The 16,078-nt window shown below is 44.8% G+C and overlaps 5 non-coding genes across 5 annotated transcripts; all 5 read left to right on the top strand.

Annotated features, from left to right (window-relative positions):
- Positions 1–1,275: 1,275 nt before the first annotated feature.
- Positions 1,276–1,348, top strand: TRNAV-UAC (transfer RNA valine (anticodon UAC)). The gene has a single exon. It is a non-coding gene; the product is annotated as a tRNA-Val (tRNA).
- A 1,248-nt stretch (positions 1,349–2,596) lies between these two features.
- On the top strand, positions 2,597–2,669 carry TRNAV-AAC (transfer RNA valine (anticodon AAC)). Its single transcript has one exon. It is a non-coding gene; the product is annotated as a tRNA-Val (tRNA).
- Positions 2,670–2,964: 295 nt separating this feature from the next.
- TRNAV-CAC (transfer RNA valine (anticodon CAC)) lies at positions 2,965–3,037 on the top strand. The gene has a single exon. It is a non-coding gene; the product is annotated as a tRNA-Val (tRNA).
- A 10,984-nt stretch (positions 3,038–14,021) lies between these two features.
- Positions 14,022–14,094, top strand: TRNAV-AAC (transfer RNA valine (anticodon AAC)). The gene has a single exon. It is a non-coding gene; the product is annotated as a tRNA-Val (tRNA).
- A 1,433-nt stretch (positions 14,095–15,527) lies between these two features.
- TRNAV-CAC (transfer RNA valine (anticodon CAC)) lies at positions 15,528–15,600 on the top strand. Its single transcript has one exon. It is a non-coding gene; the product is annotated as a tRNA-Val (tRNA).
- Positions 15,601–16,078: the final 478 nt, after the last annotated feature.

Genomic DNA, 16,078 nt, shown 5'->3' with positions numbered 1-16,078 from the left:
ATCCTCGGGTCCCCAGCAATATACCTGGCAAGTTTCAAGTATATCGGACCCGTGGTTGTCGAGAAACAGCGGTCACAGACACACAGACACACAGACACACAGACACACAGACACACAGACACACAGACACACAGACACACAGACAGACACACAGAGATTGCTGGAATTATAGATAGATGTTAAAATCATTGAAAAGTCAAAAAAAAAAAAAACCTTATACAAAAGTGATTCCCTTGGAAGTTTTTGGTTTGCAAGGACTAAAGATGATGTTTTTTTTATGTTGGAAAACTTCCTGTTGATTTCATTTGTTTCTGTAGTGTGGTGGTAATTGCATTTGCTTTGCAACATGAAAGGTCTTCAGTTCACTTCTGAGCAGAAATATTTTGCTTTTAATTTGAAAAATGCTTGACTCTTGATAAGCAATTACAAAATGTTTGAATTTCCAATTTCCTGTTGTTTTTAACGTTCTTTCGCGATTTAAATGCAGGTTGTGCAAACCGATTAATCTTTGAAGAAATTGAGTGTTTTAAAAATTCTGGTCCAAACTTCCTTCACAATTAAAACTCCCACTTTGCCTCTTTTAGAGAAAAAGATGTTTTAACCCAATGAATGCGGAAACACTGCTATTTATTTGAAAAAACATGTAAAAAGTAACCATGTCATGTACATACATGTTTCTGTAGTGTAGTGGTTATCACATTTGCTTCTACATGCAAAAGGTCCTTGGTTCGATACCAAGCAGAAACATAGACTTTTGGTTATCATGTTATTGGCACTTTTCCCCATTTGTTCAATGATCGTTTTGAAGGATGCAGTTCAGGTTAAAAAAAAAAGAAAGTTTTTGTTGCCAAACTTCGTTCTGTCATAACTTAGTTGAAAGTCCAAAACAAATGAAAACCTTTTGCTGTGTGAAACTAAAGCAAATCTCGTTCTGTGTTTTCAGTTGAAATCTCTTTCATATTCAGTTGAAATGCTCAAAAAATATGGTGCATTAAATCACAAGCTTTTTTTCCCTTTCCACGTGTCTTTGAAAATTTATCCGAGAGGTTCAGCATTGGGCCTCCCCTCATCACGCATTTTGGGAAGTGCATTGAATTGAAAGAGAAAGGTGAGGTAATTCCTCCATTGGAGAAAAAGGTAATGTTTTATAAAATGTTAAAATCATTGAAAAGTCAAAAAAAAACGCTTATGTGGAAGTGATTCGCTTGGAATTTTTCATTTTGCAAGGATTAAGGATGATTTTTTATATTGGAAATCTTCCCATTGATTTCATCTGTTTCTGTAGTGTAGTGGTAATCACATTCGCTCTACACGTGCAAGGTCCTCAGTTCGATTCTGAGCAGAAACATTTTGCTTTTAATTTGAAAAATGCTTGCCTCTTCATCAGCAATTCCAAAATGTTTGAATTTCCAATTTCCTCTTGTTTTTAACGTTCTTTGGTGATTTAAAAACTGGTGTGCGAACTGGATTAATCTTTGAAGGAATTGTGTGTTTTAAAAATTTTGGTCCAAACTTCCTTTGCATTTAAAACTCCCACTTTGCCTCTTTTGGAGAAAAAGATGTTTTAACCCAATGAATGCAGAAGCACTGCTATTTATTTGAAAAAAAAAAGGCGTAAAAAGTAACCATGATATGTACATACATGTTTCTGTCATGTAGTGTTGATCATGTTTGTTTTACATGCAAAAGGTCCTCATTTCAATTCAGAGCAGAGACATTTTGCTTTTATTTGAAAAAATGCTTGCCTCCTCGTCAGCAATTTTAAAATGTTTGAATTTCCAATTTCCTCTTGTTTTTCACGTTTTTTGGGCATTTAAAAACAGGTTGTGTAAACCGATTAATCCTCGTAAAAACTGAGGGTTTTAAAAATTCTGGACCAACCTTCATCACGTTTAAAACTCCCATTTTAACTCTTTTGAAGAAAAATATGTTTTCAAGTGTGATTTATAAAAACAAATGTTGTAAACAGTAACCATTATTTGTAAATATGTGTTTCTGTGGTGTAATGGTTATCAAGTTTGCTTTACACACAAAAGGTCCTTGGTTTAATACCAAGCAGAAACATAGACTTTTGGTTGTCATGTTATTTGCACTTTTCCCCATTTGTTCAATGATTGTTTTGAAGGATGCAGTTCAGGTTAAAAAAAAAAAGTTTTTGTTGCCAAACTTCGTTCTGTCATAACTTAGCTGAAAGTCCAAAACAAATGAAAATCTTTTGCTGTGAGAAACTAAAGCAAACCTCGTTCTGTGTTTTCAGTTGAAATCTCTTTCATATTCAGTTCAAATCCTCAAAAAATATGGTGCGTCAAATCACAAGCTTTTTTTCCCCTTTCCATGTGTCTGAAAATTTATTCGAGAGGTTCAGCATTGGGCGTGCCCTCATTCAATTCACACATTTTGGGAAGTGCATTTAATTGAAAGAGAAAGGTGAGTTAATTACTCCATTGGAGAAAAAGGTAATGTTTTATAAAATGTTAAAATCATTGAAAAGTCTAAAAAAAAAAGCTTATGCTGAAGTGATTCCCTTGGAAGTTTTCATTTTGCTGAACTAAAGATGATTTTTTTATATTGGAAAAACTACCATCTTATTTCATCTGTTTCTGTAGTGTAGTGGTAATCACGTTCACTTAACACGCGAAAGGTCTTCAGTTCAATTCTGAGCAGAAACATTTTGCTTTTAATTTGAAAAATGCTTGACTCTTGATCAGCAATTGCAAAATGTTTGAATTTCCAATTTCCTGTTGTTTTTAACGTTCTTCCGCGATTTAAATGCAGGTTGTGCAAACCGATTAATCTTTGAAGAAATTGAGTGTTTTAAAAATTCTGGTCCTAACCTTCTTCACATTTAAAACTCCCACTTTGCCTCTTTTAGAGAAAAAGATGTTTTAACCCAATGAATGCGGAAACACTGCTATTCATTTGAAAAAACATGTTGTAAAAAGTAACCATGGCATGTACATACATGTTTCTGTAGTGTAGTTGTTATCACGTTTGCTTCACACGCAAAAGGTCCTTGGTTCGATACCAAGCAGAAACCTAGACTTTTGGTTCTCACGATATTTGCACTTTTCCGCATTTGTTCAATGATAGTTTTGAAGGATGCATTTTCGGTGAAAAAAAGAAAGTTTTTGTTGCCAAACTTCGTTCTGTCATAACTTAGCTGAAAGTCCAAAACAAATGAAAACCTTTTGCTGTGACAAACTAAAGCAAACCTCATTCTGTGTTTTCAGTTGAAATCTCTTTCATATTCAGTTCAAATCCTCAAAAAATATGGTGCGTCAAATCACAAGCTTTTTTTCCCCTTTCCATGTGTCTGAAAATTTATTCGAGAGGTTCAGCATTGGGCCTGCCCTCACCCTATTCACACATTTTGGGAAGTGCATTGAATTGAAAGAGAAAGGTGAGTTGAATCCTCCATTGGTGAAAAAGGTAATGTTTTATAAAATGTTAAAATCATTGAAAAGTCTAAAAAAAACGCTTTTGTGGAAGTGATTCCCTTGGAAGTTTTCATTTTGCAAGTACTAAAGATGATTTTTTATATTGGAAATCTTCCCATTGATTTCATCTGTTTTTGTAGTATAGTTGAAATCACATTCACTTAACACGTGAAAGGTCCTCAGTTCAATTCTGAACAGAAACATTTTGCTTTTAATTTGAAAAATGCTTGCCTCTTCATCAGCAATTCCAAAATGTTTGAATTTCCAATTTCCTGTTGTTTTTAACGTTCTTTGGCGATTTAACAACAGGCTGTGCAAACCGATTAATCTTTGAAGAAATTGAGTGTGTTAAAAATTTTGGTCCAAACTTCCTTCACATTTAAAACTCCGACTTTGCCTCTTTCAGAGAAAAATATGTTTTCACCCAAAGAATGCAGAAACAATGCTTTTGTTTTTTAATGTTATAAACAGTGACCATTGCATATACGTATCCTTTTCTGTCATGCAGTGTTGATCATGTTTGTTTTACACGCAAAAGGTCCGCATTTCAATTCGGAGCAGAGACATTCTGCTTTTAATTTTAAAAAATGCTTGCCTCCTCATTCACAATCAAATAATGTTTGAATTTCCAATTTCGTCTTGTTTTTCACGTTCTTTGGCCATTTAAAAACAGGTTGTGCAAACCGATTAATCCTCGAAAAAATTGAGGGTTTTAAAAATTCTGGACCAACCTTCATCACATTTGAAACTCCCATTTTAACTCTTTGAGAGAAAAAGATGTTTTCAAGTGTGATTTATAAAATACAAATGTTGTCAACAGTAACCATTACATGTAAAGACATGTTTCTGTTGTGCAGTGGTTATCATGTTTGCTTCACCCTTTTCACCCTTCAATGTCCTTGTTTTGATACCAAGCAGAAACATGGAATTTTGGTTATCATGTTATTTACACTTTTCCCCATTTGTTCAATGATTGTTTTGAAGGATGCAGTTCAGGTAAAGAAAAAAAAGTTTTTGTTGCCAAACTTCGTTCTGTCATAACTTAGCTGAAAGTCCAAAACAAATGAAAACCTTTTGCTGTGAGAAACTAAAGCAAATCTCGTTCTGTGTTTTCAGTTGAAATCTCTTTCATATTCAGTTGAAATCCTCAAAAAATATGGTGCGTTTAATCACAAGCATTTTTCCCCTTTCCACGTGTCTTTGAAAATTTCTTCGAGAGGTTCAGCATTTGGCCTCCCCTCATCCTCTTCACACATTTTGGGAAGTGCATTGAATTGAAAGAGAAAGGTGAGTTAATTCCTCCATTGGAGAAAAAGGTAATGTTTTATAAAATGTTAAAATCATTGAAAAGTCTAAAAAAAAAAAGCTTCTGCGGAAGTGATTCCCTTGGAAGTTTTCATTTTGCAAGAACTAAAGATGATTTTTTTATGTTGGAAAACTTCCGATTTATTTCATCTGTTTTTGTAGTGTCGTGGAAATCACATTCACTTAACACGTGAAAGGTCTTCAGTTTAATTCTGAGCAGAAACATTTTGCTTTTAATTTTGAAAAATGCTTGCCTCTTTATCAGCAATTCCAAAATGTTTGAATTTCCAATTTCCTGTTGGTTTTAACGATCTTTGGCGATTTAACAACAGGCTGTGCAAACCGATTAATCTTTGAAGAAATTGAGTGTTTTTAAAATTTTGGTCCAAACCTCCTTCACATTTAAAACTCCCACTTTTCCTCTTTCAGAGAAAAATATGTTTTCACCCAAAGAATGCAGAAACAATGCTATTTTTGTTAATGTTGTGAACAGTGACATTGCATATACAAATCATTTTCTGTCATGTTGTGTTGATCATGTTTGTTTTACAGGCAAAAGGTCCTCATATCAATTCGGAGCAGAGACATTTTGCTTTTAATTTGAAAAAATGCTTGCCTCCTCGTCAGCAATCAAAAAATGTTTGAATTTCCAATTTCCTCTTGTTTTTCACGTTCTTTGGACATTTAAAAACAGGTTGTACAAACCGATTAATCCTTGAAAAAACTGAGGGTTTTAAAAATTCTGGACCAACCTTCATCGCTTTTAAAACTCCCATTTTAACTCTTTTGGAGAAAAATATGTTTTCAAGTGTGATTTATAAAAACAAATGTTGTAAACAGTAACCATTATATGTAAACATATTGTTGCGGATATGAGATTGGCATCCATCCATATCCGCTTGTAAATATTCCCCTATTTCCTCATCCTTCCCAACTATCCCCAATCCCCCATTCCCTAGTCCCATTTTCTGTAAACAACACTCTGTAGACCCGACCTCCCCCTATTTCCCCCATTAAATGTCGCATCCAGGTCCACCGCATCTCACGTAGACAACTATAGGACATCTTGCTAGTTATTCCTAGTCTATGTCAGTTAAGGACTCGTTTCCATTAATTCTGACTCTTCGTTGCAGCAGAATGTGATTGTATGGCACCGTTAGGAAGTTTAGGACCTCCCAATACCTCCCCGCAGCTCTTCCTCATGGTACAACAACAACAACAACAACAGCGGCGGCGGCGCGGGGAGTGTGCCGCTCACTCCGGCTTGGTTGGTATGGGGTGTTGAAAGGGCACCAAGCCTTTCCAACGAGCCGCCATTGAACATGTGCTCGACGGGGTTACCACGTAGGGGCTCGCTGTCAGCTCCTCGTCAAGGGGCGGAGCCCGGTAACCCCCCGCACCCAATAGAAGCGGCGGACCGATTCCGTCTGGGGCGGAGCCAACGAGCCGAGGGCGTGTCACTCCCCGCTGAGCATGCGCAGGAAGAGGGAGGTGACGTCAGATGCGCCCTGAGCTTGAGGAGAGAAGGACGCCACCTCCGAGCGCTGTGACACCTCCCTGCATCTTTTGGACCGAGCTGTATCCTGTCCCTGAGCCAAGGTGCACCTTGTGCTATCGACTGCCTGTCCTTCCCTGCCATCAATCCCTGTGTAAGTCAGTCTTGTCCCGTTTGTCTGTGGTCTGTCGGGGATAAGATAAGACTGTAACTAAGTGCCTATCTCTTCTGTGTCTTTCCCTCATTACCTTGTAATCTACCCTTCTTTTCCACCACTAATTATATCCTCCTCCGGAGGTCTTGAGAACTGTACCCATTGTGTCGTTTCATTTATCCCAGTCGTTGTGTCCTTTCCAAATCATTGATTTAGCATAGCGCGACTTGGTCAACGTCGGGTGGAATCGGGGTCTAGTCGGGGAATAACTGTTAGATCGCGGTGGACCATCCGCTCGGCCCATCATAACATCTAATCCGCGATCCGTAACAACTGTTGTCAGGAGTTGGGATTCGAACCTGGGACTAAATTTATTTAGCCCAAATTTTGGACACCAATTGTGTTATTACCGTAACAACTGGTGTCGAGGAGTGAGATCGGACCCGAAGCGCGCTTAACGCGCTCAAAATTACAAGCAACCGAAATTTGTTTGTTTTAAAATAAAAACCCGAATTTTGAAAGTCGCGCTATGGCGGATCAAGACGGCTGGGTTCCGGTAGAGGAGAGTGAGGCAGGGTCGATCCAGGACCAAATTGAGGGACAAGAGGAGAGCGAAGCAGTGAGGGCGGCAGGTTCCCAAAATGGCGTCCTCGCGCACAAGGTTGCGGGCGCGCAAAATGGCGCCTCGCACTGGGCTACGGCGGCCGCACCCGCCGCACTAGTGGGAGGGATGGCCCAAATGCAGGCCCTCATGGAGCAATTTATGGTACAAATGCAGGCGTCCCTCAACCTGCAGAGTGAGCAAATGAGGGCTCAGAGTGAGCAAATGGGGGTAATGGGGAACCGGATGGATGCTCAGGGTGAGCGATTGGAGGGCCAAATGGGGGTAATGGGGAACCGGATGGATGCTCAGGGTGAGCGATTGGAGGGCCAAATGGGGGTAATGAGGGACGAAGCGAGGGGTACCGGTGAGGGGTTAGACAATGGGATAAAAGAGGTAAAGAATGGGTTAACGGAGGTAGAAAACAGAATGGCCGCTCAAGAGAATCAAATAGAAGGGGTGAAACATGGGTTAACGGGGGTAGAAAACAGAATGGCCGCTCAAGAGAATCAAATGGAAGGGATGCAAAAGGGGTTAGAGGGGTTAGAAAACAGTATGGAAGGCAAATTGAGGGACATGAGGGACCAAGCGGAAAGGGAAGTTAAAAAAATGGGGCAGCAGATAGAGGGGGTCAGAATGGGGGTAGAAACTAAATTGGATGCTCACAGGGAGGAAATGGAGCAGATGAGGGTGGCATCTGGGCAGGAGATGCAAGTGATGGGAGAGGAGATCAGAAGAGGGGTGAGTGAGGAGGTCGGAGGAGTGCGCGAGGAGGTGAGGCACTGTAAGGAGCGCATGGAGAAGGAGGTGAGAAAGGGGACTGTAAAATTGCAAGGTGGTATAGAGGAGTTGACGCTGGGAGTAGAACAACTGACAGTGGGACAAAAGGAGTTGGGGGACCAGGTAAAGAAGAACACAGCGGTAATAGAGGGTTTAAAATCGACACAGAAGGAGATGAAAAAGGACGTAGGGGTAATTAAAAAAGAGTGTCAGACGGTACATGAGGACCTGACGAGGAAAATGAACAAGGTGGTAGAGGTGATGGAGGTTAAAGAGCGGGAGGTGCGGGAGCACATAGAAAAAAATAAGGTGGAGTTAGAGGAAGAACTTAAGGGGGCGCACGAGGAGATGAAGGAGGTGAAGCAGAAATTAGAAGAAGTGGAAGAAGGGGTGAGCGAAATTAAGAAGCGACGGAGAGAGGCTAAGAAAGAGATAAAGGCGGAAGTAAAAGAATTGGTCCAAAGTCTGTGTTCCGATCGTGATGATGTGCTCATTAACCGGATGAGGTATTCGCAGGTGATGGAGGAGAAGTGAAGAGAAAGAGGACCCGGTGTAAGTGGTGACCAATATGGTCGTGCGTATGATGCGCCAGGTGATTTAATAAGCTTGGGGGTCGAGATAGACCCGGATGTTCGTGAGAGGCCAAGAGTGAGGTGTATGGCTGGTCCGGAGGGTATGGAACGAGGGTGCAAGCGAGAGGGTCCGGTGATGGGAGAGGTGCGAGGTGTGGGTGAGCAAGGTTGTGGTGGTATGGAATGGGTAGTGGGTTGCGGAAGTGTGACCCATGCATCGACACCAACAGGGGTAGTTTTTAGAGGGACAGGGGAGGCACGAGAGCCCCTTGGGGGTAATGTACTGTGGGGGCCCGGCCGGTTCGGCCCCGCGCTGACCCCGCAAGGGGCGACGCACGGGGTCCGGCAGGCGGGCAACGACTCGCATACGAGGTGGTCCCACAAGGTCCCACTCGCGCCGTATGATGGCAAGAGTGATCTACGCGCGTACCTGGCGCAGTTTGACTGTGTGTGTAAGGGCAACGGTTGGGGTGAGGACGAAGGTGGAGTACACCTGGTGGCCGCATTGCGCGGCGCGGCGGCGGAGGTGCTGACAGCATTACCACCGGGTGCTCTCACCATGCCAGCCCTCCGCGACGCCCTAATTAATCGATTCGGCATTGAACAGCAGAGCGAGCTTGTTAAAGCTCAGCTCGCGCTGCGAAAATGCAAGCCCCAGGAAGCCATCGGGGAACTTGCCCACGACATTCGCCGCGCAGTGGGGATCGCACATGCTAGCATGGCAGCGGATTCCCGGGAAAGCCTGGCGCTGGACCATTTTATCCAGGCCCTCCCGGATATTGAGCTCCGGCAACAGCTCGCCATGTGGCGCCCGCAGACTCTGAGCCAGGCGGCTACGGGCCGCAGCGAGGCCCCTGGCCCGGGGGAGCGAGCATCACGCAATGGCGGTCCGCCAGGTGGGACCCCCGATGGAGGGCGGACCCCTCAGGGGGCCTGCCCCCGACGTGAGTCCTGACCTGGCGGGCATGGTCCGGAGGCTGGTGGACCAGCGCCTGGCGGGACCTGGACCATGGCAGGCGGCCCCGGAGGTGGCCCGCGGTGGACCACGAGCGGGTAATCCAATTCGGACCTTCAGGGGGGGAAATTTGGAATTCCGGAGACAAGCACCTTATCAGGTGAGGTGCTATACTTGCAACCGTCTGGGTCACCTGGCGCGGCACTGTCGAGCCACGCGCCGGGATGATCCCCGGCGGTTGAGGTCCTTAACTCCGCCCAGGGGGGAGCGGGTTAGCCGACCCCAGACACCCCCCCCGCCAGACCCCGGGAAACTAGAAGGCCTTACACCGGCGAGCAGGCGCCCCCGTGGATTGCCTCGGCTTTAGATGCCGAGGCGGGACCCAGTACCTCTGAATAAGGGGGGCTTATTAGTGCCAGAGGACTGGGGGATTGATGAGCGATGGGCCCGGTGGGTAAGGGTGGCATCCCTGCCACCCTTCCCATGAGGTGGGGCAAATGCGCTATAGATTATGGGGTGTATGGCAGTGAAAACTAGCCCGGGTGGGTTAGGATATTGTGTGTAGGGATCTAGCGAAGATGACATTAGGTAACGTTAAGGTTTAGTTAGTGACTGATACCTGTAGTGGGGACGCAGGTAGTTTAGTGTGGATGATAATGACGAGGGAGCGCAATAGTTTAAAGGGACGACTGGGAAGCGCAAGTTTCAGAGGGGAGTAGTGAGATGAGATGATGCTGTGTGAGAACTGGACAGGTGTGTGGAGCAGTGTATGAGTAGTGAGTGTTGTGGATCAGCGCGAATGCGCTTGGGGGAGAGAAGGGTGCAGGCGGCACCAAGTATGAGAGCACAGGTGTGCAAGTACAGGTGTGTGGAATATATGGAGCAGAGAATGAGTGGTGTGGAGAGAGTTGGAGTAAGTGGTACGGAGTGGTGTGCATGGTGCGAAGGTGTGGATGGGGGAAGAGTGGACCCCTTTCACGAGTACCCGGGGAGGGTAGTTTAAAGAATAGTTAGAAGGTATAGGTAAATTGTGGTTGGATATTGGCATTTGTGGTGCGGTTGCAGAATGGTATTGTGGATGGGTGCATTCGTGTTGTGGAAATGGCTGGGCGTGTAGCCTGTTAGTGTGTGTAGTTGGTTTGGGCACTACACCACTGTGAGGATGTCGGCCAGGTGAGGCCGCAGGTGGGCTCTGGGAGCCGTTAGTGTCAGTGGGTGCCTGAGGATCCCGGGTGTGGATCCGGCAGCCCGTGCCAGAGAGGGCACTGAGGGGGTGAGAGTGCGAGAGGGCCTTCCCCAGTTAGTTAGGTTAGGGTGAGGAGCAGGTAAGCTCGGGTGGCAACTACAGTGGTGGAAGTGTGCAGGTGGGTAGACCTGCTGGGAGAGCTACACGTCACAGCCCAGAAATTGTGCGAGGGCACCGGGAGATGAATCAGGGGAGTGAGACCCCAAATTGAGAAGCACCACAGTTTGGTCAATGGGAATTGGTTTTTAGAACCCATAGTGTAAGTTGGCCAATGGATTGGCAGGGAAAGACCCCGGGTAATGTAAAGTTGTTAAAGTCATTTAGGAAATAGTTAGGATTGATGAACCTGTCGCACCATACGCAGCCACTTACCTGAGGTGATGATGATGACTCCACACCTGTGTTTTCTTTGTTTTGTGTTGCAGGAAATGAGAATTGCTGTGTGGATTTGTGAGACGCATCACGACGTGGATGAGACATTGGGGTGATTCCATCTCTCCCTCCTTAGGAGGGACTGATGATGAATTGGTGATGGCAAATTTTGATGTTGAGTTGGAGATGGCAAATTTTGATGAGAGTTGGAAATGGCAAATTTGATTGGTTAGGAGGGAGAGAAGACGAATTTGGTTTATGGGAGGAACGGGGAAGACAGTAGGGACGTTTGTTGATGTGTAAAGTAGATGTTTATGGGTAGTGTTGTGTTTTGTGGATACAGTAAGGGGTAAGGGAGGGGCAATGTAGGTTACCTGGTGGGGGGGGGGGGCGTACGGTAGGAATGTACCTGTCTCACCTGGTTCCCATGTGCCCCCAGTGTGCATTACCTTGTATTGCGTGCACTTTTGCGCCCTTACCACCTTACTCACTTGTTTTCTTTTGTCTCCCACCTCCGAGGATCTGGCTTTGGGGCAGAGAGAGAGGAGAGAGAGGTGCTGGCTCCGCAGTTGTGGGCCTGTACTTTCGCTGCTTGCTGCCTGGATCGATACACCATATGGACCGCAATTTTTGTGGCCGCCCACCATGGACCGCAGTTCTTTTGCGGGCAAGCACCACCCGTGGATGGACCTCTGGGTCAACGTGGCACCTATGCCATACAGGTGAACCACTTTTAGTTGGCCCCCCTGACGGCCACAATTTAGAAATGGACGCGGTCGGCGCCTTTCTTTATTTCTAAAGAAGCCAGAAGGCCAAGTGCACTTCAAGAAGGCAAGACCAGCGGCAGAACATCGGCCGGCTGCGACACCACCGGTGACCATGGACACTTGATTGTGCATTTTTATGAACACTTTATTGGTGCACCGGATGGAGCTGACTGTGTGTATGGGGTGGTGCTTTTGGTGCTTGGACGGGGTGCTCTGCACATTATTAAAGGCCGTAGGGCCACAGGGCACTCGTGGGTTGGTGTATCGATGCTGGCATGCGTGCTCTCTCTCTATGCATAACATCTGCATGTGTTCCTCAAAGAACAGGTCCTGGATCGTAGTGTAAATATCAGTGTTGTGTAAATAATGCTCCCTACCGGCTGTATGTTTAGTTTGAGGATGCTTTCCGCGATTCGGTTATCCTGTGGGTGTGTTTCTGGTAGGAGAAGGGTGCAACGTCGCAGGGGGACATATTTACTCATTTGTGAACATCTGTAAAACTGTCGCACTCAGGGTTGAGTTAATAGTAGAGGGAACTACATCTGAGTGCCACACTAAAGTAAGTAAAAATTTATCGGGTCGGGACGCCCCGAGGTAGAGAAGGGTGCAATGTTGCGGATATGAGATTGGCATCCATCCATATCCGCTTGTAAATATTCCCCTATTTCCTCATCCTTCCCAACTATCCCCAATCCCCCATTCCCTAGTCCCATTTTCTGTAAACAACACTCTGTAGACCCGACCTCCCCCTATTTCCCCCATTAAATGTCGCATCCAGGTCCACCGCATCTCACGTAGACAACTATAGGACATCTTGCTAGTTATTCTTAGTCTATGTCAGTTAAGGACTCGTTTCCATTAATTCTGACTCTTCGTTGCACCAGAATGTGATTGTATGGCACCGTTAGGAAGTTTACGACCTCCCAATACCTCCCCGCAGCTCTTCCTCATGGTACAACAACAACAACAACAACAGCGGCGGCGGCACGGGGAGTTTGCGTCCTCACTCCGGCTTGGTTGGTAGGGGGTGTTGAAAGGGCACCAAGCCTTTCCAACGAGCCGCCATTGAACATGTGCTCAACGGGGTTACCAGGTAGGGGCTCGCTGTCAGCTCCTCGTCAAGGGGCGGAGCCCGGTAACCCCCCGCACCCAATAGAAGTGGCGGACCGATTCCGTCTGGGGCGGAGCCAACGAGCCGAGGGCGTGTCACTCCCCGCTGAGCATGCGTAGGAAGAGGGAGGTGACGTCAGATGCGCCCTGAGCTTGAGGAGAGAAGGACGCCACCTCCGAGCGCTGTGACACCTCCCTGCATCTTTTGGACCGAGCTGTATCCTGTCCCTGAGCCAAGGTGCACCTTGTGCTATCGACTGCCTGTCCTTCCCTGCCATCAATCCCTGTGTAAGTCAGTCTTGTCCCGTTTGTCTGTGGTCTGTCGGGGATAAGATAAGACTGTAACTAAGTGCCTATCTCTTCTGTGTCTTTCCCTCATTACCTTGTAATCTACCCTTCTTTTCCACCACTAATTATATCCTCCTCCGGAGGTCTTGAGAACTGTACCCCTTGTGTCGTTTCATTTATCCCAGTCGTTGTGTCCTTTCCAAATCATTGATTTAGCATAGCGCGACTTGGTCAACGTCGGGTGGAATCGGGGTCTAGTCGGGGAATAACTGTTAGGTCGCGGCAATACCACCGCTCGGTAAATAACATCTTAATCCGCGATTCGTAACAATATGTTTCTGTGGTGTAATGGTTATCAAGTTTGCTTCACACACAAAAGGTACCTTGGTTCAATACCAAGCAGAAACATAGACTTTTGGTTGTCATGTTATTTGCACTTTTCCCCATTTGTTCAATGATTGTTTTGAAGGATGCAGTTCAGGTTAAAAAAAAGAAAGTTTTTGTTGCCAAACTTCGTTCTGTCATAACTTAGCTGAAAGTCCAAAACAAATGAAAATCTTTTGCTGTGAGAATCTAAAGCATGTCTCGTTCTGTGTTTTCAGTTGAAATCTCTTTCATATTCTGTTGAAATCCCCAAAAATATGGTGCGTTAAATCAAAAGCTTTTTTTTACTTCCCACGTGTCTTTGAAAATTTATTCGAGAGGTTCAGCATTTGGCCTCCCCTCATTCAATTCACACATTTTGGGAAGTGCATTTAATTGAAAGAGAAAGGTGAGTTAATTCCTCCATTGGAGAAAAAGGTAATGTTTTTTAAAATGTTAAAATCATTGAAAAGTCTAAAAAAAAAGCTTATGCGGAAGTGATTCCCTTGGAAGTTTTCATTTTGCAAGAACTAAAGATGATTTTTTATATTGGAAAACTACCGACTTATTTCATTTGTTTCTGTAGTGTAGTGGTAATCACGTTCGCTTAACTTGTGAAAGGTCTTCAGTTCAATTCTGAGCAGAAACATATTGCTTTTAATTTGAAAAATGCTTGACTCTTGATCAGCAATTGCAAAATGTTTGAATTTCCAATTTCCTGTTGTTTTTAACGTTCTTCCGAGATTTAAATGCAGGTTGTGCAAACCGATTAATCTTTGAAGAAATTGAGTGTTTTAAAAATTCTGGTCCTAACTTTCTTCACATTTAAAACTCCCACTTTGCCTCTTTTAGAGAAAAATATTGTTACGGACGCGGTTTAGATGTTATTTTTGACCGAGCGGTGGTGTATTACCGTGACCTAACAGTTATTCCCCGACTAGACCCCGATTCCACCCAGACGTTGACCACATCGCGCTATGCTAAATCAATGATGGAAAGGACACAACGACTGGGAAAGAGGAAACGACGCAAGGGGGTACAGTTCTCAAGACCTCGGGAGGAGGGTGTAATTACAGTGGTGGAGAAAAGGGGTAGATTACAAGGTAGTGAGGTAAAGACACAGAAGAGATAGGCACTTAATTACAGTCTTATCTTATCCCAGACAGACCACAGACAAACGGAACAAGGCTGACTTACACAGGGATTGATGGCAGGGAAGGACAGGTAGTTCGATAGCACAAGGTGCACCTTGGCTCGGGGACAGGATCAAGCACGGTCCAAGAGATGCAGGGAGGCCTCACAGCGCTCGGAGGTGGCGTCTTTCTTTCTCCAAGCTCAGCGCGCATCTGACGTCACCTCCCTCTTCCTGCGCATGCTCAGCGGGGAGTGACACGCCCTCGGCTGGTTGGCTCCGCCCCAGATGGGACCGGTCCGCCGCTTCCATTGGGTGCGGGGGTTACCGGGCTCCGCCCTTGACGAGGAGCTGACAGGGAGCCCCTATTTGGTAACCCCGTCGAGCACATGTTCGATGGCGGCTCGTTGGGAAGGCCTCGTGCCCTCCCAACACCCCCTACCAACTAAGCCGGAGTGAGGACGTGCACTCCCTGTGCACGCCGCCGCCATTGCTGTTGTTGTTGTTGTTGTTGCTGAACCGTGAGGAAGAGCTGCGGGGAGGTATTGGGAGGTCCTAAACTTCCTAACGGTGCCATACAATCACATTCTGGTGCAACGAAGGGTCAGAATTAATGAAAACGAGTCCTTAACTGACATAGACTAAGAATAACTAGCAAGATGTCCTATAGTTGTCTTACATGAGATGCGGTGAACCTGGGCACGACATTTAATGGGGGAAATAGGGGGAGGTCGGGTCTACAGAGTGTTGTTTACAGAAAATGGGACTAGGGAATGGGGGATTGGGGATAGTTGGGAAGTATTGAGGAAATAGGGGAATATTTACAAGCGGATATGGATGGATGCAAATCCCATATCCGCAACAATATGTTTTAACCCAATGAATGCGGAAACACTGCTATTCATTTGAAAAAACATGTTGTAAAAAGTAACCATGGCATGTACGTACATGTTTCTGTAGTGTAGTGGTTATCACATTTGCTTCACACGCAAAAGGTCCTTGGTTCGATACCAAGCAAAAATATAGACTTTTGGTTCTCATGATATTTGCACTTTTCCCCATTTGTTCAATGATCGTTTTGAAGGATGCAGTTCAGGTTTTAAAAAAAAGAAAGTTTTTGTTGCCAAACTTCGTTCTGTCATAACTTAGTTGAAAGTCCAAAACAAATGAAAACCTTTTGCTGTGTGAAACTAAAGCAAATCTCGTTCTGTGTTTTCAGTTGAAATCTCTTTCATATTCAGTTGAAATCCTCAAAAAATATGGTGCATTAAATCACAAGCTTTTTTCCCCTTTCCACGTGTCTTTGAAAATTTATCCGAGAGGTTCAGCATTGGGCCTCCCCTCATCACGCATTTTGGGAAGTGCATTGAATTGAAAGAGAAAGGTGAGGTAATTCCTCCATTGGAGAAAAAGGTAATGTTTTATAAAATGTTAAAATCATTGAAAAGTCAAAAAAAAAAAAAAGCTTATGCAGAAGTGATTCCCTTGGAAGTTTTTTCTT

Source organism: Myxine glutinosa, chromosome 3 (assembly GCF_964187855.1).
Source record: "Myxine glutinosa chromosome 3, kmMyxGlut1.1, whole genome shotgun sequence".
NCBI lineage: Eukaryota > Metazoa > Chordata > Myxini > Myxiniformes > Myxinidae > Myxine > Myxine glutinosa.
This window is presented reverse-complemented; position numbering and strand designations above follow the sequence as displayed.